Source organism: Ailuropoda melanoleuca, chromosome 15, assembly GCF_002007445.2.
Source record: "Ailuropoda melanoleuca isolate Jingjing chromosome 15, ASM200744v2, whole genome shotgun sequence".
Lineage (NCBI taxonomy): Eukaryota > Metazoa > Chordata > Mammalia > Carnivora > Ursidae > Ailuropoda > Ailuropoda melanoleuca.
Genome location: NC_048232.1, coordinates 88,138,521 through 88,159,018, shown reverse-complemented (window position 1 = coordinate 88,159,018; position 20,498 = coordinate 88,138,521). Strand labels below are relative to the sequence as shown.

At 56.2% G+C, this 20,498-nt stretch overlaps 1 long non-coding RNA gene across 1 annotated transcript in view; it reads right to left on the bottom strand.

Annotated features, from left to right (window-relative positions):
• The window catches only part of LOC117796486, a 9,095-nt gene extending 1,179 nt beyond the window's left edge, over window positions 1-7,916 (bottom strand). The window contains exons 1-2 of the long non-coding RNA XR_004621037.1: window positions 7,735-7,916; window positions 2,826-2,948 (exon numbers count right to left, since the gene is read on the bottom strand). This is a non-coding gene — a long non-coding RNA (uncharacterized LOC117796486). The remainder of the gene's footprint in view (window positions 1-2,825; window positions 2,949-7,734) is intronic.
• Between the last annotated feature and the right edge of the window lie 12,582 nt (window positions 7,917-20,498).

The window sequence follows — 20,498 nt, the reverse complement described above, 5'->3', positions numbered from 1 at the left end:
GTGGGGCTCGATCCCATAACGCCGGGATCACGCCCTGAGCCGAAGGCAGACATTTAACCCCTGTGCCACCCAGGCGCCCCTGCCTTTTTTAAAAATCATCTTCTTCTTCATACCATTTTTATTGCTTTACCTACTTTAGACATTCAAGGGTCTGAAGTTTTGAGCATCTAAATCTTTGTCATTTGGATTGACTCTCATCTCATGATGGCTTGTTTTCTTGGGTTTTGTCGTCTTTTTATGGTGAGTTTGTATTTGATTGCTTTTCATCTGTAGGAATCCTGAAGGCCCAAATTTATCTGTTCGTTTCTGCCAGTCACAAGGGTGTACTCCCAATTAGGACTTTTTTTTTTTAAAGATTTAGTTATTAATTTTGTGAGAGGGCAGAGAAGAGCAGAGGGAGAGGGAGAGTAAGAATGTCAAGTACACTCCCTGCCGAGCACAGAGCCCGATGCGGGGCTCGGTTCTGTGACCCCGAGCTCATGACCTGAGCCGAAACCAGGAGCTGGACGGTTAACCAATGGAGCCACCCAGGCGCCCTGGGACTGTTTCAATTTAATTTCTTACTTGGGCTTTCCTTGTCTATGAGGACAGAGTCAAAGTGACTCCAGCACAACATGAGTGCAGATCTGTGCTTGCAAATGCTTTGTTTGTATTTTTTAACTTAAATTAAGTTGAAGTATAACTTAATTAACTTCATTAAATTAATTATTTAACTTAATTGAATTGAAATATGACCTGACTTAAATCGAAGCTGACACAATGTTATATTAGTTTCAGGTGCGCAACATAGGGCTTCAACAATTCTATACATGAAGCTATACTCCCCGCAGTAAGTGTAGTCCCCATCTGTCACCGTAAAGGGTCATTACAATGTTATCGACTGCATTCTCCACACTGTACCTCTCAGCCCCGCGACTTTATACCTGGAAGTTTGTACCTTTTCAGCCCCTTCACCCATTTTCCCATCCCAGCCCCCCTCCTCTCTGGCAACCACCAGTCTGTTCTCTGTATCTATGATTCTGCTTCTGTTTTTTAAAATTTGTTTTGTTTTTAAGATCTCACATAAAAGTGAAATCATACGGTATTTGTCTTTCTCTGTCTGACTTATTGCACTTAGCATAGTACCCTCCAGGTCCATCCACGTTGCGGCAAAGGCAAGATCTCCTTGTATTTATGGCCGAGTGATATCCCATGGCGTAGAAACACACCATGTCTTTGTCTATCTCTCCAGTCATCTCCCGATGGACACTTGGGCTGTCACCATATCTTGGCTATTGTAAATAACGCTGCTATAAACACAGAGGTGCAGATATCTTTCTGAATTCGTGTTTTCATTGTCTTTGGGTGAATGCCGAGCAGTGAAATTGCTGGATCATACGGTATCTCTATTTTCATTTTTTTGAGGAACCTCCGTGCTGTTTTCCAGAGTGGCCGCACCAATTTACATTCCCACCCAGAGTGCACGATGGTTGCCTTTTCTCCACATCCTCGCCAACACTTGGTATTGCTGGGTTTTTTGTTGCTAGCCATTCCGACAAGTGTGAGGCAGTAGCTCCTTGCGGTTTGGGTTTGCATGTCCCCGATGATGAGTGATGTTGAGCAACTTTTCATGTGTCTGCTGGCATCTGCATGTTTTCTTTGAAAAAACACTTATTCGGATGCTCGGCTATGGTTGCAAATTCTCAAGGGAAATTCCCACTGTCATTAAATATCTTCTATCTGGAGCCCTGAATCAGACATCCGGATGTTCCAGTAGCGTCCCTTTAACCGGCAGGTGGATTCCGTTGTTACCACTCTCTCCTGCAGATGGTCGCCCTCTTTGAGGACCACAGCTGGATGGAGTCTTAGGGTCACCCCCTGACCACCCACCACATTGCAACAGCTCAGTCTCTATGTCTTATGAGCACCCAGAGAAAATGTTTATTGCTCATCTACGGGTCCCAGCTGTTTCTTTTTTCTTTTTTTTTTTCCCTTTCTTTTCTTTTCTCTTTTTCTTTCTTTCTTTCTTCCTTTTTTTTTTTTTTTTGGAAGGGGGGACTTTCTTATAAGCTCAGCGGTGCCATAAAGTTATGTCTGCAGACGTTGATCCAGAATCTGGCCGCAGCAGGGCATCCAGGATATCCGGTCGCCACGCTGCCAGAAGGCAAGTCAACTTGCCACTCCTTCTGGGCGTTGTACCCTTGGCTGCTGGCTTGATTCTCACCTCGCTTCTGAGGGGTCATTTTGTGACCAACCCACGGAATGGGGCCTGACTTACGCCTGCTTCCTCCTCAGCTCTCACACCGAGGAAAGCCTGTTTCCAGGCATCAGAAGCGTGCAGCAGCACCACCTTCCCGGGGACCTCATGGACGCTTTGGAGGACAAGGACAGCCAGCCGGGACGCACAGGAGAAAGCATGGTGGGTTTGCCTGTGGGCGTGTGTTGGAGGAGTCCTGAGGGGACGATGGCAGTGTTGGTCATCGGAAGGTCCCCAGAATGGTTCAAGTTGACCATGTTGATTGGACCCCATCTAGAAAATGACCAGATTTCCCCTGTTTCAGGCAGCATGGATACAACCTATCTGAGCTCCTTCAAAGACGGCCCATAATGAAAGAAATTCTATGACAGTGACTGGATGCACATCCCTCCCATCCCCAAGGACAGGCCTGGGCTCTGTTGTCCCAAGGGCTCTCCAGCCTCACTCACACCCTCTTCCTGTCATCCAGGCACCCTCTGTCCCACACTGTCCACATCCACTTGTCTCTGGCCCAGCCTTGCTTGGACCTGCATCCCCAGGGTCCCTGGAGATGCTCCTTCCATGAAGACAGGCCTGGTCTCATTCATACCATGAGTACTTGTTGATCCTGTCCTCTGTACCAGGCCCTCCGCTCAGTGCCACGATGGAAAGAGCCGGTCGTGGTCTTCAGAGGTCATCTTTGGGGACGGACAGCAGTAGAGGATGCCAACAACTGTAATGACAAATGCAGGGGGGCAGCGGAAACACAGGAGAGCACACACCCTGGGCTTCTCAGAGGCTGGGGACGGTGTTGGGGGACCCCCAGAGGAGGCAACATTCAAGGTGCAGGTAGAGTGTGACCTTGCTGCATGCACAAACGGGGAAGGGGACAGTAGGGAGCGGGAGGTGAAGCTGGCCCAGCAGGCAGGGCAGGCCCCGAAAGGCCAGGAGGTGAGGAGCCAGTGAGGACCCCTGAACAGGGAGTGACCTCGGGGTGCATTCTGGGAAGATGCATTCCGGGGTTCTCTGAGACTAGCCCCACGTCTCTGAAACCTCTGTGGCTGGAGGGGGTAAGGAGGCCGCGCTCCTGGGCTGGGAGCCTGAGGGTCACAGACTGTGAAGGGCCGGAGAGTTCATGCAAATGACTTGGCTGGTAGCTGTGTGTGTCATCTATCTGCCGCTGCGTAACAAACCAACCCAACCTCGGGGCCTTCGAGCAGCACTTTGCTCCTATTTCTTGTGGTTCCGTGGGTGGGCTGGGTGCAGTTAGTTCTGCTCCAGGGTCTCTCAAGCAATTGCCATCAGGTGGGGGCCAGGAATGGAATGTCCAAGCAGCTTTTCACTCACTTACCTGGAGCCCGACCACCTGTATCTAGCCTCTCTCTCCGCAGCGGCTCGGCTGCCAGGCCTCCCCACGTGGCCTCTCTCCGTCAGGATGGTCAGCGGGCTTCCCAGAATGTGAGGTCCCACGCTGCAGATCTTCTTAAGGCTTCAATCTGGCTGGCACAGCGTCACTTCGGCTGTGAGATTTGTGCCAGTCCAGATCCGGCGTGCAAGGCCCTGAGTCGGGTGGGGGCACCAGGAGGCGTGGTTCACTGCGGGCCATCTTTGGAGACTGGCCACCACGCTGAGCATTCAAGCTCAGGTCCATGTACTGGGCACTCATGCCATGTTCTTGACCACTATGACCCTTCTCCTCTTGAGGACCCTTCTCCGTGGGCACATTTGGGGTCCCTCCTGAAGTCCCAGTGAGGGCCCTCGCCTCTGAGCACTGCTCCTGGTGGTCCAGATGGCACCTGTACCAGTTGTTTACAGCTGTGTAACAAAACTCCCCCAGACTTAGTGGCCTAAAGCACCACTGTTTATTCTTTCCCAGGAGTTTGCAGGCTGGTTCATTGTGGGTCAGTCCCGTGGCTTTGCTCTTGTGGCTGAGTTCCCAGGCTCCAGCTGGGCCAGCTTCTCTGTGCCTCACCTGCTCTGTCATCTGCCAGCAGGCCGGCTGGGCTCGTTCCCACGGTGGGCACGGCTCGAGTGGAGAGCAGAGGACATGGGATACTTATGGCCCAGGCTTGGACTGGCCCAGTGGCACTTCCACTGGATTCTGTTGGCCAAAACTAGTCATAAGGTCGCCTGCCAGATTCACTGTGGGGAGATAGGGTCCACCTTCCAATGAGCTCAAAAGTCACATTGCTGCATGCACGCATGTAAAGGGGGCGAAGAAGGTGGACCTTGAGTCCTCTGTCCCCTGCCGAGCCTGTGTGAGGGTCCCTTCCCTGTGCCAGCATGCGGGGCAGGGAATCCCCACTTGGCCGGACACCTTTGTGTGAACCTTCATGACTCCACCCCACCCTAATGTCTCGACCGCACTGGATGCTCCCCCGACCTGGGCCAGCTCAGGAACTGGGACTGGAGAGCAGAGTCTCATCGGTCAGCACCAGCTGCGCTCGGGAGCCGAGGCCAATCCGTGTACACGGGGAAGCAGAGCAAACAGGTCAGAGAGAGGCCGTGAAGGAGGGACAGAGAGAGGCTGAGCGGGAGGAGAGAGGGACAGGAGAAGGCTCACACAGCACACGCGTATGTGTGTGTGTTTGTGTGTGTTTGTGCATATGGGCTTAAGATGGGAAGGTTCAAGTGAGCCCTATGCCCGCCCTCTGTGCACGCCCCAGCCCTTTGGGCGCCCCCACCACACCCCTGGGTCCCCTTTCCCCTCCAGGCCCCCTTTCTTATTGGCACTAGGCTGCAGACGGCTCATGGGAACCCCTGGTTCCGGGGGAGGTGCAGGTTGGTGGGAAGAAGGCAGCCTGAGGACCGGGGCGTACACCCTGGCTGCTCTGATAACTGTCGCTGACCCTCTCTGGTACAGACCGGATAAGGACAAGTCACCCGGCCCTCGCGGTGGGGAGGCCAGTGGGGGCTTCTAGCTGCTGGGTTCCCCACATGGCAGCCTGCCACCTTCCTTGTGGGAAACCAGAGCTAAACCTGACCAGAGACACTCGAGCCAGATGCACGCAGAGCCTGTGGCAGGTAAGCCGTGGCTGGGCGATCTCGCCACGCCGGCCGTTTGCAAAGCTTTCCGAGGGCTCCCGGGCTCTGGAGGGCTCCGAGGTGGCAGGGAGAGAGGGGCTTTGAGCCAGTGCCCACTGCGTGTCCCTTGACAGGCTGCCTGGCCTCTGTGAGCCCCTTTGCATGTGGGTGAGGCTCCCCACTGGGCAGTATCATCAAGGTAATGGAGCTGAGCAGTGGTGAGGTCTCAGCAAGAGTGGGTAAAAGTCCAATCAGACACCCCTCCGGTGGAAGAGACAGAGATGGAATCCTTCCCTGCGCGCACAGCCGGAGAGCCCACGGAACTGGAACCCGGATCCAGACTGCTCCTTCCAAGTCCCGTTCTCTGCCCGCCACCACCACCACACTGTCCTCCCGGAGAAGCTAGGTTGCACCGTGGGCTCATGAGCAATATGCTAGTCAAAGGAGTGACTCTCAAATGCCATAACTTCTGTCCGTGGAAAGACAAGAGAGCAGAACTCTCCTGGGGCACATCACCTCCTCCCTGCTCCAACGAAACTCCTGGCTGGGCTTTGGGAGGCCACATCTCTCCCCTGTGCCAGCCTGGGGCCTCTTGTGTTGATGTGAGCGACATCCTTGCAGCCTGGGCTGAGCCGTCTGCACCCGCGTTCTCTGGGTACTTCCTCACCAGGGGCACCTGGTCTTGTTGTTTTTTAAATTCAATTCACCAACATTTAGTACGTTAGTTTTCGATATAGTGTTCCACGATTCATCAGTTGCATATAAGACCCAGTGCTCATCACAGCACGTGCCCTCCTTAATGCCCATCCCCCAATTACCCCATCCTCCCATCCCCCTCCCCTCCAGAAACCCTCAGTTTGTCTCCTAGAGGTAAGAGTCTCTCATGGTTTTTCTCCCTCTTTGATGACTTCCCGTTCAGTCTTCCCTCCATTCCCCTATGGTCCTCTGTGCTGTTTCTTAAATTCCACATACGAGTGAAACCATATGATAATTGTCTTTCTCTGATTGACTTATTTCACTTAGCATAATCCCCTCCAGTTCCATCCATGTCGATGCAAACGGTGGGTATTCATCCTTTCTGATGGCTGAGTAATAGTCCATTGTATACATGGACCACATCTTCTTTATCCATTTGTCTGTTGATGGACATCTGGGCTCTTTCCACAGTTTGGCTATGTGGACATTGCTGCTATGAACATTGGGGTGCACGTGCCCCTCAGGTCACTACATTTGTATCTTTGGGGTAAATACCCAGTAGTGCAATCGCTGGGTCATAGGGTACTGAGGTATGTTCCCTCTATCCCTACATTGTATCAAGAAAGGATGCTGGATTTTGTCAAATGCTTTTTTCCCATCAGTTGAGAGGATCATATGGTTCTTGTCCTTTCTTTTATTAATGTAGCATATCACACTGATTGATTTGTGAATGTTGAACCACCCTTACAGCCCAGGAATAAATCCCACTTGGTTGTGATGAATAATCCTTTTAATGTACTGTTGGATCCTATTGGCTAGTATCTTGGTGAGAATTTGGCATCCATGGTCATCAGGGATATTGGTCTGTAATTCTCTGTTTTGAAGGGGTCTTTGTCTGGTTTTGGGATCAAGGTAATGCTGGTGTGGGCATCTGGTCTTGTCCATCGATCTCCACCCCAATCCCCGCTGCTCTCCCAACCACCCCTGACCATGTCCCTCTACAGCTTAAAATCCCCATTGCCTGTAGTGTAAAGGCTAGACTCATTAACCCAGCCCCTGCCTACCTCTGGCCTCATCCCCAATTCCTGCCCCCTGCATCTCACCCTCAGTAATACCGAACTGCTTATACTCCCCCCCCCACAGTGTTCTGTTCCTCTATTATGCTTTGGCACAAGTTGTTGCCTCCAGATAGAATTCCACATTCCCATCTAGCTGGTGAACTCCTACTCACACTTCAAAACCCATCTACCCCAGGAGGCTTTCTCGGACACCTTTGTCCCTCCCAATGGGGAGACAACACTTCCTCTTTGGAGTGACCCTGTCCCTTGGTTTTATCCCACAGGATTTTGACGAGTATGTGTTCAGTAGGCTGAACTTGGCAAGGGCAGGCCAGCACATCTGATTAAATAGGCCCCACGTCGAGCACAGAGCTGGGCACAGGGAGGCGGGCAGCAGAGGTATGTGGTCCAGATGAAATGCAGCACCCTCCCCTGAGTCTTGGCTCCAGGAAACATCTCCATAGAAGTGTGGTGAAGGTTTGGGGGTCATGGTGCAATCCCTCAGAGGGCCAGCCTTGGGTTCCCTGTCCTCCACTCCGGAGCAAAGGCCTCCTTTCTCTCCCAGGACACCCTGGTCAGGAGTGACCACTGGTGAATGGGCGCTTCCGGCTTCTGCGGACAGCACGACCCTGTTCTTTGGCGTTGGCGGGCTGTGTGAGCAGGGCTTCCCCGCAGAAGCCCGCAGCTCAACCCCTACTACCCTCCATCACCTGGGTGGGTCCAATGTAATCGGATCCTTACCATGGAATGGGGAGGCCGGAGAGCTGGCTTCAGTGCGCTGTGATGTGAGAAAGGCTGCGGAGACTGGCTGCTGCTGGCTCTGAACCCGGAGGAAGGGTCACGTGCCACGGGGGGCAGGTGGTCTCAAGAAGCTGGGAAAGGCAAGAAAACGGGTTCTCCCCAGAGCCTCCAGGAAGGGTGGGGCGCTGCTGACATTTCGATTTAACCCGCAGGAGGGCACGTGTGCTGTTTTAAGCCGCGGAGTTTGTGGGATGCTCTTACCTCAGCCACAGGAAATGGTACAGCCCATTTCACATAGGAGCAGACTGAGGCCCAGAGAGGAGAAAGGCTTGCCTAAGCCCACAGCCAGTGGTACCGCCAGGCCTCTGACTCACTGCCTGGTGCTCCTGGCCTGCCCACCCTCCTCCTTGGGTGACAGGGCAGAGCCGCCCCCCGCAGACACTCGCTGTCGACTCTGTGTTGTGTGAGGCTGCAGAACACGCCACATGCACTTTTCTGGGTGCAGCAAATGAGTGAATTTGGTGCACAGAGATGCATGCATGCCTTGAATCCTGCAAAGCAACTCATTCACCAGTTTTGACAAAAGTTGGAACTTGCAGGAACTGAGGGCTCTGCCAACAGCCCCTCCTTGTCCTCCAGTCCCACTGCAGCCGGTGGCGGCCAGCCATGGATGTCGACTGGATCTGCTATCCGTAACTTCGTGGGCGCCCAGAGCACAAAGTGCACCTCCTGTGTCCAGAGCCAAGCCCGGTGGCTCTTGCCTATTTATGGTGTCCTCATCCTTCTTTTTTCCTTTTGATCAGGGCAGGGTCTACGCTCCCTGACGAGTTGCAGGTCTCAGCACGCACACCAAGTTCCAGCAACGCATGACTCATCGCCCCTGCCCCTGAGAGGGCCCACCCCTGCCAGCAGGGCTGGTGGGGCCCTGGGGCTCCCCTGCTGCCTGGGTGGGACCCAGCGCCCGGGCTGTGTCCCCACATCCCTCAGATGACTCCAAGAGCCTCCAAAACCTCAGGCCAGCTTTTTCCCTGGGGAGCTTGGTTGACCTCTCTATGAAAAGAGAGTTTCCCTTGGGATGGAAGGATGAGGACATGCCTTTTCTCCATGCAGGTCTGGGGGCAGGAGCCCGTTGGCACTGGTGGCTTCTCAGGGCTGGTACCTCTTGCCTGGAAGCCACGTGGGTCTTAGACCCCACCCCCACCCCCCCGGTGCCAGATGGCCGAAGTTTCCATGCTTCCTCGAATTTGGGATTCCCTTGGAGGCCAGATGACTGCACCCCCAGGCTCTGGGGGAAGCACAGAGGTGGTGGGATCCTTCAGGCTTCTCTGCTCCATGTTCTGCCCCCTGCATCCCAGGGTGGCCGGCGCCCTCCCCTGTCCTCTGGGGGACCAGAGCCAGGAGGCCTGTGTTGTGTTTCCAACACGTGCACATGGCAGGCGGCTGGACTCTGGTGTTGAGTGGTAAGGAGCTGGGGTGAGCAGACATTCATTCCATCCTGGCAAAAATAGCACCAATCTTTCAGCCACTGCTCACAGGATCCGGTCCTTCCTGGGCATAATGTCTCTCCCTGCAGCATGCTCTTGTCTCTGCCACAAGGACACTGAGGTCCCTCCTGGGAAGGGGACTCATGTAGTGGGAGGCAGAGGGAAAGGGTTGGCTCCCAGGCTTTGCCACCCGGGTGCAGAGAGCTTTCTTTTCTTTCTTTTTTTTTTTTTTTTAATTTTTAAGAAGATACGATTGGGATTTGGGGACTTTCTTTACTTTGGGTCTCTCCCGTTCCTGTAGCGTTACTGATGAAATCATGCTTGCCCATGGTCATGTGCTCATCTTCCCTGCACCCTGAGAATGTTTTGCAAGCTAAGCAAGAGAAATAAATAAGGAGGGGTGCCTCCTGGGTCACCCTCTTCCCTCCAAGAGGGACATGGGGAAGGTGAAGCTTCAGAGGGAGACACAGGAGCCTTGTCCATCCCCACCTCCCCGCAGCCCCGTGGGGCGCTGCACACAGTGCTTCTCACTTAAACACTTGATCCTGCACATGGGGGCCCTTCTGTAGACAAAAAGGCTTCAAGGAAGAAGGCCCCAGGTGTGCTCCCTGGGCGAGTCAGAGGAAGGAGACCCTGTGCAAGTGGCGAAGAGTGAGAGGAGCCCCGTCGCCGGGCCTTGTCGCTGGGGGGACCTTGGTGGCTCTATTTCCCCCAACCCTACTTTTAATTCAAGGGTCCCCTCCAAAGCCCAGGCCAGATCTGACTACTTTTCCTGCCTCCACGGCCCCACCAGTCCCATCAGGATGCCTGGACCGTGGCCGTGGCCTTCCAAACCCACCTCTGATCAGCCAGAGTGACGGTTGGAAAGCCCAGACCTGCATCACTGCATCTCCTGCGCTCAGCTGCCTGAGGTCTTCCCATCAGACGCACAAAAAAACCCAAAGTCCTGGCTGCGGTCCATGTGACCCCCTGCCACTTACTGTCCTTCCCTCCCCTTCCCCCACACCGTGGCCTCAGACACCCCCAGCACACACACCCCTGCCTCAGGCCCTTTGCACTTGTTATTGGTCCTGCCCGGAACGTGACTCTGCTAGACGCTCCCCAGGCCCCTTCGTTACCTGGCTGGGATGCCTTTCCAGACCACGTCCCCTCAAACAGCCCCCCCTCCTCTGTGCCCAGTACTCTGCTTTACTTCCTCCCTCGGAAGCACAGGATTTCCTTCTATTTCCTTTGTTTTGTAAGATTTTATTTATTTATTTATTTATTTGACACACAGAGAGAGACAGCAAGAGAGGGAACACAAGCAGGGGGAGTGGGAGAGGGAGAAGCAGGCTCCCAGCGGAGCAGGGAGCCCGACGCGGGGCTCGATCCCAGGACCCTGGGATCATGGCCTGAGCTGAAGGCAGATGCTTCACGACTGAGCCGCCCAGGGGCCCCTTTCCTTATATTTATCATCTATATTCTCCTGAGAGGATAGTCTCTCCGTGAGGGCAGGACAGTGCCCATCGTGTTAGCCATGCTACTGAATGGACAGTGAATGAATGGAGGAGGGAACAGCCGCACGCACCCAGAAGGGAAGGAGAACCCCAGGGGCAGCATACCAGGCCCCTGGAGTACCCCGGCCACCTGGCTGCTGTGGGGGGAGCCCTCCCCCACAGGGGAGGGTGCTGGGGGGGCTTCCCACTCCACTCTGCCAACCCCGCCTGGGGCAGCGTTAGTGACCCTCCCTGTACTTANACTGGATTGGCCCTTCCTGGTCTCCCAGCTCAGGTCATTCTCCGGGGCTTGGTGACCAGACCCGAGGTGTCTGAGCTTGAATTCCAGCACCTGCCCCCCCCATAGGGCATGCACTCTGAGCTTCGGTCCAGCAGAGGGGGAGGGGCCCCCCTCACCTACAGAGTCCCCGGAGCCCCAGCGTGGCCGTGTGGTCAGGAGGCCGGGTGGCCAGGTGGCTCAGGGCCAGCAGGGACCACATGCTCTCAGGGCTGCAGCAGCTGTGTGCGTACCGGAGCCCATGCTCGGGCCTGTTGCCATCTGGCCATCTGCTCCCTGAGGTCACTTGCTGGGCCCCCGTGCAGGGAGGGAGTCTGCGGTGCGGCAGCTACTGTGCTCGGCCACTAGAGGCCAGTGCAGCCCGAGGGGGCCCAGGTGGGCCTGTCAGGACTGGCTCAGTGCGCCTGGGGACGAGGGTGGGGCCAAGGTCCCTTGTTGCCTCCAACCCCAGGCTCCCCGGAGATGCCACGGCTGCCTGGGGCCACGAGTCCTGTGCCGGCCACCCTGTGCTCACAGTGCTTCCAATCAGCCTGGAGACTGGGACTGCGGGGCTTGCCCAGCCAGCTTCCAGAGCCTTCCAGAACCTTCCTAGAGCTGAGGCCTGGCCAGAGGCGGGCCTGGTGCAGACGGGTTAGGTGCTGGCCTCTCAGGGAGCACCTGAGGGAGTCAAGCTGCCAGGAGGGACCTTCACCCAGGGGCCCCAGGGGCCCCAAACCCCAGTCCAGGGGACTGGGAGCCTGAAAGAAACTGCAGCATTTCTATTTAGAAGGTTCTGGCAACTTCCAACCAGGACAATTTTATTTTTTGTCCTAATGATATCTGGGTCGTTCAGGGGAGCTCTAGGACATGAAAGTTCTTGACTGGATTCCTTCACCTTCACGCTTCTTCCAACGTTCTGATTCTGTCAAGTTCTCCTCTTTGTTCTGTGTTTTGACTTTCAGGATTCCCCACCAGCCAAACCCCACCAAAGGCGAGGGCCACTGGGGGTAGGAAGAGGGGCTCCACCAACTCTGTTTGCAAGAGGTTTTTCCCTCTGAATTCCAAAAATGGGGCAAAGCGGGGGCCCAGCCTGGACTTGCTTTTCGGGTTTCCCACTGGGTGTTTCTTTGACCTCCTCACCATTGAAAGATCGGCTCATGGACTTTTTGTGTAAGGAGCGGATTCCGGAATTCATGCAGGTTCTGGTTCGAGCCCCTAGCAAAAAGTGTTTCAAGATGCGTTTCTGAACACGTACAACATTAGAGAGCCACAGCTTCTGCCTTCAAAAAAAAATTTTTTTAAAGCACTCACTTTCCGTGAAGCATTTCAGGGCGTGTGCAAAATATAAACGTCAATTACATTCACTGCGCCCCGAGCCTGAGGAAGGGCAGCGGCCACAGGCACACAGAACAGCATTAGACTGGCGCCAGCTCCAGGCGCAGGCCCCACCCCCGCCCGGAAGGGCCCCAGAGTCAATGAGTGGGCTGTTGGTCAGCAGAGACGGTGGGCAGGTGGGGGGAAGGGAGGAGAGTGCTTGGAGCCACCCCTGGGGGGAGGGCTGGTGAGCCCCACAGCCCCACAGGTGGTGCCAGACAGGCCACCAGATGTGGGAGCCCTTTCCTGAAGCCCCAGGCACCTGCCTTGGGGGGGCGCCCCCACTGCGGTGGCGTGGCCTCATTTCACTTTCTGTGAACACAGACTGGACTGGATCAGGGGGCTGGGCACAGACAGCATCCCCCACCAGGAAACTGGATGAAAGTCACAGCCTCTGCCTCTCCATGAGCAGGGACACGGGCATGCGGCCTTCAGCTCACCATTTCAGCCATGAGCACCCAGGCAGTGATGAGACAGCCATGACCCATGACCTTGTACTCAGAGACAATGACACAGTAGCAGGAGAGGTTAGCCCCCTGGTAGATCTCCACCCGAACCAGGCCTGTGCCAGGCTCTTAATGCAGTCTTTTTTTTCTTTTTTAATGTAATCTCTACACCTAACATGGGGCTTGAACCCACAACCCCGAGATCAAGAGTTGAACAGTCCGCCGACTGACCTGGCTAGGGCCCCTTTGCCGCCTTAATAATCCTGCAACAACGCTAGGAATCTAGCCTACTCCAGTACGTCCTCCAGACTTAGGCCCTGGCGAAGGTCACAGAAGTACTTAGTGTTAGAACTGGAACGTGACCCCTGCAAGGTGCCAGCCCTTTGAGAGGTGTGCTGTGCTGCTCACGCAGCTGGCGTCCCTGCGACCCTGCAGGAGCTGCAGCCGGTTTTACCCCCATCCCTACTCTTTCACGTTGTGGACACAGTGCGCATGCGCTTGGGAAGGTGCGTCAAGCATGTGTGCAGAGTTCAACGTATGATCATAAAGCCCACACTCCACGACCCCTCGTGTCCCTGCTCCCCAGCGCTCCTGACCTGGCTCAGGTCACCCCCCTGCAGTTCCCGAATCTTCTCCTGTTGGTGTGCATTCCTAAACACGCAGTCTGGGCCTGCTTTGGACCTGTATGTGACTGGAACAGCGCTGTTTCTTGGCCTTTCCCGGGACATCATGTTAGCGAGATCTGTCCACGCGTTCCTTCCCGTCCTTGGGACCAGGAAGTGGCGCAGAGCAGTCCTTGCGGTTACCTTGCAGCCTGCAGGTGTCTTATTCCAGGAAGGCATGCCCACACCCAAACTCGTTCACTGCATTTGAATTTTCAAACACCAGCAAGCACAGTGCAACAGAACCTTTTGTTTATATAAACCCAACCCAACCTGCTTAAAGTCCTGTTGAAAGACAGGCACGTTGGGGTTCTCTCCAGCGTGAGTCCCCCTGCTCTCCCCTCACCCTGGCCTGGAGAATTCCACTGCAAAGCTCTAGCCTCCGGGTCCTCCCTGCCCTCCCCACCCTCAAACTCCTGCCCTCTGATCCTCCCCAACCAAGAGGAAGGGCAGACCCGGGATGTCCTGGAAATTTACACTTGAAGGATGAACTTTTCTTCCTTCTCTTCCCTCCACGCACACATTTCCGCGAAAGGGCTTGCCAGTGCTAACTCCCAGATTAAAAGATTCTAAAGCAAATCTACCTTTAAGGCTAATAATAGCCTCTTTAAGTCTTGCCAAGGGGAAGAAAATGCTCGTATTTGGCTTTAGCCTAAAGACATTGTAACCGGCAACTTTGAGCAATATTGTTTGAGTTAATTTTTTGCCGCCCCACACCCCCATCTGCATTCAGCTTAGAAATGTGGTGGCCGGAACCTCCCGTGTCCAAAGGACCTTCTTGAAACATCTCTCACCCTTCTCTCTCTACCGGACCGACCCGGTAGAGCCTTCAGGGATGAAGACCGAAGGGCTAAGGGGCTGGAGAGGAGTCCCGGCGCCCCGAGCTCTACGGAGGGCGAGTGCATCTTCCCAGCCTGGGATGGCACAGTCCTAAGGCCCCTCGGGAGGTGAGGGGTCCGACAGTCCTAACCCCCCGCCCTCTAAGCCGTGCTCCGCAGGAGGCGGCGGGGGTGGCGGGGCGTCCGCTTAGTTCTAAAGCCCCCACCCCCATCTGTTTCCCGCAGAAGCTGCGGTGCGGAGGTCAGTTCCAAAGTTCCCTCCCCCCCCCCCGACCGGGCTCTTCCCCGCAGGAGATGGGAGCGGGGAGGTGGTGAAAGGGGTGCTGCCACACTTGTAAATCGCCCGCAGGTGGCTCTCCGCTCCCTGCCGCTGCGCTTAGGGAGGAGCCGGGCGCTTTGGGAGGAGCCGAGAAGCCCTGGGACCCGTACCGCGCGTCCTCGAACGCTCCGGCTGGTCCCCTCCAATGTTCCCACTCTAAATCCCAAATGTCAACCCAGGCTGTTTTCCTTTTTGTTTAAAAGTTGCGCTTTAAACCCGAGGGGACCCGAATCAGGTTAGTTGCCGATTGCGTTTCAAAGTTTTGTCGGGGTGAAGCGCTTAGCCTCCCGCGTTGTGCTGTGAGTGTGTAACCTCCCTCCGGCCCGTTGCCGCCGTCCCCGACCCGGGGCGGGCAATCCGGGCCCCTCCCGGGCACCTCCGCACCCGCCCTCTCCCCTCCCGGGGCCAACTTGCGCTGCGGCCGGGGCGGCGCTCTCCGCGGATCAGTCCGCGTGGTGGTGCTGGGGGGACCAGCGAAGCCACCGCCCCACTGGTAGCGGCCGCCGGGGGGCCCCCCTGCCCCGCCTTTCCCGGCCCGGGTCCCTCGGCCACGCCCCCCGGGGAGGTCCGGTGGGGAGGCCGCAGGGGAGTGGGCCCAGCCTCCTACCCCCGCCCGGGCTGCGCCCCCGCNGGGGGGGCGCCCCCACTGCGGTGGCGTGGCCTCATTTCACTTTCTGTGAACACAGACTGGACTGGATCAGGGGGCTGGGCACAGACAGCATCCCCCACCAGGAAACTGGATGAAAGTCACAGCCTCTGCCTCTCCATGAGCAGGGACACGGGCATGCGGCCTTCAGCTCACCATTTCAGCCATGAGCACCCAGGCAGTGATGAGACAGCCATGACCCATGACCTTGTACTCAGAGACAATGACACAGTAGCAGGAGAGGTTAGCCCCCTGGTAGATCTCCACCCGAACCAGGCCTGTGCCAGGCTCTTAATGCAGTCTTTTTTTTCTTTTTTAATGTAATCTCTACACCTAACATGGGGCTTGAACCCACAACCCCGAGATCAAGAGTTGAACAGTCCGCCGACTGACCTGGCTAGGGCCCCTTTGCCGCCTTAATAATCCTGCAACAACGCTAGGAATCTAGCCTACTCCAGTACGTCCTCCAGACTTAGGCCCTGGCGAAGGTCACAGAAGTACTTAGTGTTAGAACTGGAACGTGACCCCTGCAAGGTGCCAGCCCTTTGAGAGGTGTGCTGTGCTGCTCACGCAGCTGGCGTCCCTGCGACCCTGCAGGAGCTGCAGCCGGTTTTACCCCCATCCCTACTCTTTCACGTTGTGGACACAGTGCGCATGCGCTTGGGAAGGTGCGTCAAGCATGTGTGCAGAGTTCAACGTATGATCATAAAGCCCACACTCCACGACCCCTCGTGTCCCTGCTCCCCAGCGCTCCTGACCTGGCTCAGGTCACCCCCCTGCAGTTCCCGAATCTTCTCCTGTTGGTGTGCATTCCTAAACACGCAGTCTGGGCCTGCTTTGGACCTGTATGTGACTGGAACAGCGCTGTTTCTTGGCCTTTCCCGGGACATCATGTTAGCGAGATCTGTCCACGCGTTCCTTCCCGTCCTTGGGACCAGGAAGTGGCGCAGAGCAGTCCTTGCGGTTACCTTGCAGCCTGCAGGTGTCTTATTCCAGGAAGGCATGCCCACACCCAAACTCGTTCACTGCATTTGAATTTTCAAACACCAGCAAGCACAGTGCAACAGAACCTTTTGTTTATATAAACCCAACCCAACCTGCTTAAAGTCCTGTTGAAAGACAGGCACGTTGGGGTTCTCTCCAGCGTGAGTCCCCCTGCTCTCCCCTCACCCTGGCCTGGAGAATTCCACTGCAAAGCTCTAGCCTCCGGGTCCTCCCTGCCCTCCCCACCCTCAAACTCCTGCCCTCTGATCCTCCCCAACCAAGAGGAAGGGCAGACCCGGGATGTCCTGGAAATTTACACTTGAAGGATGAACTTTTCTTCCTTCTCTTCCCTCCACGCACACATTTCCGCGAAAGGGCTTGCCAGTGCTAACTCCCAGATTAAAAGATTCTAAAGCAAATCTACCTTTAAGGCTAATAATAGCCTCTTTAAGTCTTGCCAAGGGGAAGAAAATGCTCNGGTTAGGTGCTGGCCTCTCAGGGAGCACCTGAGGGAGTCAAGCTGCCAGGAGGGACCTTCACCCAGGGGCCCCAGGGGCCCCAAACCCCAGTCCAGGGGACTGGGAGCCTGAAAGAAACTGCAGCATTTCTATTTAGAAGGTTCTGGCAACTTCCAACCAGGACAATTTTATTTTTTGTCCTAATGATATCTGGGTCGTTCAGGGGAGCTCTAGGACATGAAAGTTCTTGACTGGATTCCTTCACCTTCACGCTTCTTCCAACGTTCTGATTCTGTCAAGTTCTCCTCTTTGTTCTGTGTTTTGACTTTCAGGATTTCCCACCAGCCAAACCCCACCAAAGGCGAGGGCCACTGGGGGTAGGAAGAGGGGCTCCACCAACTCTGTTTGCAAGAGGTTTTTCCCTCTGAATTCCAAAAATGGGGCAAAGCGGGGGCCCAGCCTGGACTTGCTTTTCGGGTTTCCCACTGGGTGTTTCTTTGACCTCCTCACCATTGAAAGATCAGCTCATGGACTTTTTGTGTAAGGAGCGGATTCCGGAATTCATGCAGGTTCTGGTTCGAGCCCCTAGCAAAAAGTGTTTCAAGATGCGTTTCTGAACACGTACAACATTAGAGAGCCACAGCTTCTGCCTTCAAAAAAAATTTTTTTTAAAGCACTCACTTTCCGTGAAGCATTTCAGGGCGTGTGCAAAATATAAACGTCAATTACATTCACTGCGCCCCGAGCCTGAGGAAGGGCAGCGGCCACAGGCACACAGAACAGCATTAGACTGGCGCCAGCTCCAGGCGCAGGCCCCACCCCCGCCCGGAAGGGCCCCAGAGTCAATGAGTGGGCTGTTGGTCAGCAGAGATGGTGGGCAGGTGGGGGGAAGGGAGGAGAGTGCTTGGAGCCACCCCTGGGGGGAGGGCTGGTGAGCCCCACAGCCCCACAGGTGGTGCCAGACAGGCCACCAGATGTGGGAGCCCTTTCCTGAAGCCCCAGGCACCTGCCTTGGGGGGGCGCCCCCACTGCGGTGGCGTGGCCTCATTTCACTTTCTGTGAACACAGACTGGACTGGATCAGGGGGCTGGGCACAGACAGCATCCCCCACCCGGAAACTGGATGAAAGTCACAGCCTCTGCCTCTCCATGAGCAGGGACACGGGCATGCGGCCTTCAGCTCACCATTTCAGCCATGAGCACCCAGGCAGTGATGAGACAGCCATGACCCATGACCTTGTACTCAGAGACAATGACACAGTAGCAGGAGAGGTTAGCCCCCTGGTAGATCTCCACCCGAACCAGGCCTGTGCCAGGCTCTTAATGCAGTCTTTTTTTTTTTTTTTTAATGTAATCTCTACACCTAACATGGGGCTTGAACCCATAACCCCGAGATCAAGAGTTGCACGGTCCGCCGACTGACCTGGCTAGGGCCCCTTTGCCGCCTTAATAATCCTGCAACAACGCTAGGAATCTAGCCTACTCCAGTACGTCCTCCAGACTTAGGCCCTGGCGAAGGTCACAGAAGTACTTAGTGTTAGAACTGGAACGTGACCCCTGCAAGGTGCCAGCCCTTTGAGAGGTGTGCTGTGCTGCTCACGCAGCTGGCGTCCCTGCGACCCTGCAGGAGCTGCAGCCGGTTTTACCCCCATCCCTACTCTTTCACGTTGTGGACACAGTGCGCATGCGCTTGGGAAGGTGCGTCAAGCATGTGTGCAGAGTTCAACGTATGATCATAAAGCCCACACTCCACGACCCCTCGTGTCCCTGCTCCCCAGCGCTCCTGACCTGGCTCAGGTCACCCCCCTGCAGTTCCCGAATCTTCTCCTGTTGGTGTGCATTCCTAAACACGCAGTCTGGGCCTGCTTTGGACCTGTATGTGACTGGAACAGCGCTGTTTCTTGGCCTTTCCCGGGACATCATGTTAGCGAGATCTGTCCACGCGTTCCTTCCCGTCCTTGGGACCAGGAAGTGGCGCAGAGCAGTCCTTGCGGATACCTTGCAGCCTGCAGGTGTCTTATTCCAGGAAGGCATGCCCACACCCAAACTCGTTCACTGCATTTGAATTTTCAAACACCAGCAAGCACAGTGCAACAGAACCTTTTGTTTATATAAACCCAACCCAACCTGCTTAAAGTCCTGTTGAAAGACAGGCACGTTGGGGTTCTCTCCAGCGTGAGTCCCCCTGCTCTCCCCTCACCCTGGCCTGGAGAATTCCACTGCAAAGCTCTAGCCTCCGGGTCCTCCCTGCCCTCCCCACCCTCAAACTCCTGCCCTCTGATCCTCCCCAACCAAGAGGAGGGGCAGACCCGGGATGTCCTGGAAATTTACACTTGAAGGATGAACTTTTCTTCCTTCTCTTCCCTCCACGCACACATTTCCGCGAAAGGGCTTGCCAGTGCTAACTCCCAGATTAAAAGATTCTAAAGCAAATCTACCTTTAAGGCTAATAATAGCCTCTTTAAGTCTTGCCAAGGGGAAGAAAATGCTCGTATTTGGCTTTAGCCTAAAGACATTGTAACCGGCAACTTTGAGCAATATTGTTTGAGTTAATTTTTTGCCGCCCCACACCCCCATCTGCATTCAGCTTAGAAATGTGGTGGCCGGAACCTCCCGTGTCCAAAGGACCTTCTTGAAACATCTCTCACCCTTCTCTCTCTACCGGACCGACCCGGTAGAGCCTTCAGGGATGAAGACCGAAGGGCTAAGGGGCTGGAGAGGAGTCCCGGCGCCCCGAGCTCTACGGAGGGCGAGTGCATCTTCCCAGCCTGGGATGGCACAGTCCTAAGGCCCCTCGGGAGGTGAGGGGTCCGACAGTCCTAACCCCCCGCCCTCTAAGCCGTGCTCCGCAGGAGGCGGCGGGGGTGGCGGGGCGTCCGCTTAGTTCTAAAGCCCCCACCCCCATCTGTTTCCCGCAGAAGCTGCGGTGCGGAGGTCAGTTCCAAAGTTCCCTCCCCGCCCCACCCCCCGACCCGGCTCTTCCCCGCAGGAGATGGGAGCGGGGAGGTGGTGAAAGGGGTGCTGCCACACTTGTAAATCGCCCGCAGGTGGCTCTCCGCTCCCTGCCGCTGCGCTTAGGGAGGAGCCGGGCGCTTTGGGAGGAGCCGAGAGGCCCTGGGACCCGTACCGCGCGTCCTCGAACGCTCCGGCTGGTCCCCTCCAATGTTCCCACTCTAAATCCCAAATGTCAACCCAGGCTGTTTTCCTTTTTGTTTAAAAGTTGCGCTTTAAACCCGAGGGGACCCGAATCAGGTTAGTTGCCGATTGCGTTTCAAAGTTTTGTCGGGGTGAAGCGCTTAGCCTCCCGCGTTGTGCTGTGAGTGTGTAACCTCCCTCCGGCCCGTTGCCGCCGTCCCCGACCCGGGGCGGGCAATCCGGGCCCCTCCCGGGCACCTCCGCACCCGCCCTCTCCCCTCCCGGGGCCAACTTGCGCTGCGGCCGGGGCGGCGCTCTCCGCGGATCAGTCCGCGTGGTGGTGCTGGGGGGACCAGCGAAGCCACCGCCCCACTGGTAGCGGCCGCCGGGGGGCCCCCCTGCCCCGCCTTTCCCGGCCCGGGTCCCTCGGCCACGCCCCCCGGGGAGGTCCGGTGGGGAGGCCGCAGGGGAGTGGGCCCAGCCTCCTACCCCCGCCCGGGCTGCGCCCCCGCGTCTCCATAGCGATCCTCCCGGCGCGCACCTCGGGGCCGGCTCCCCCCAGGGGCCGAACAATAAGCGACCGGGCCAGGGGCGGGGCCCAGCTGGGCCAGGGGCGGGGAGAGCGCGGGCAGAGGGGGCGCCGGCGGAGCGCACCGCCCAGGCAGC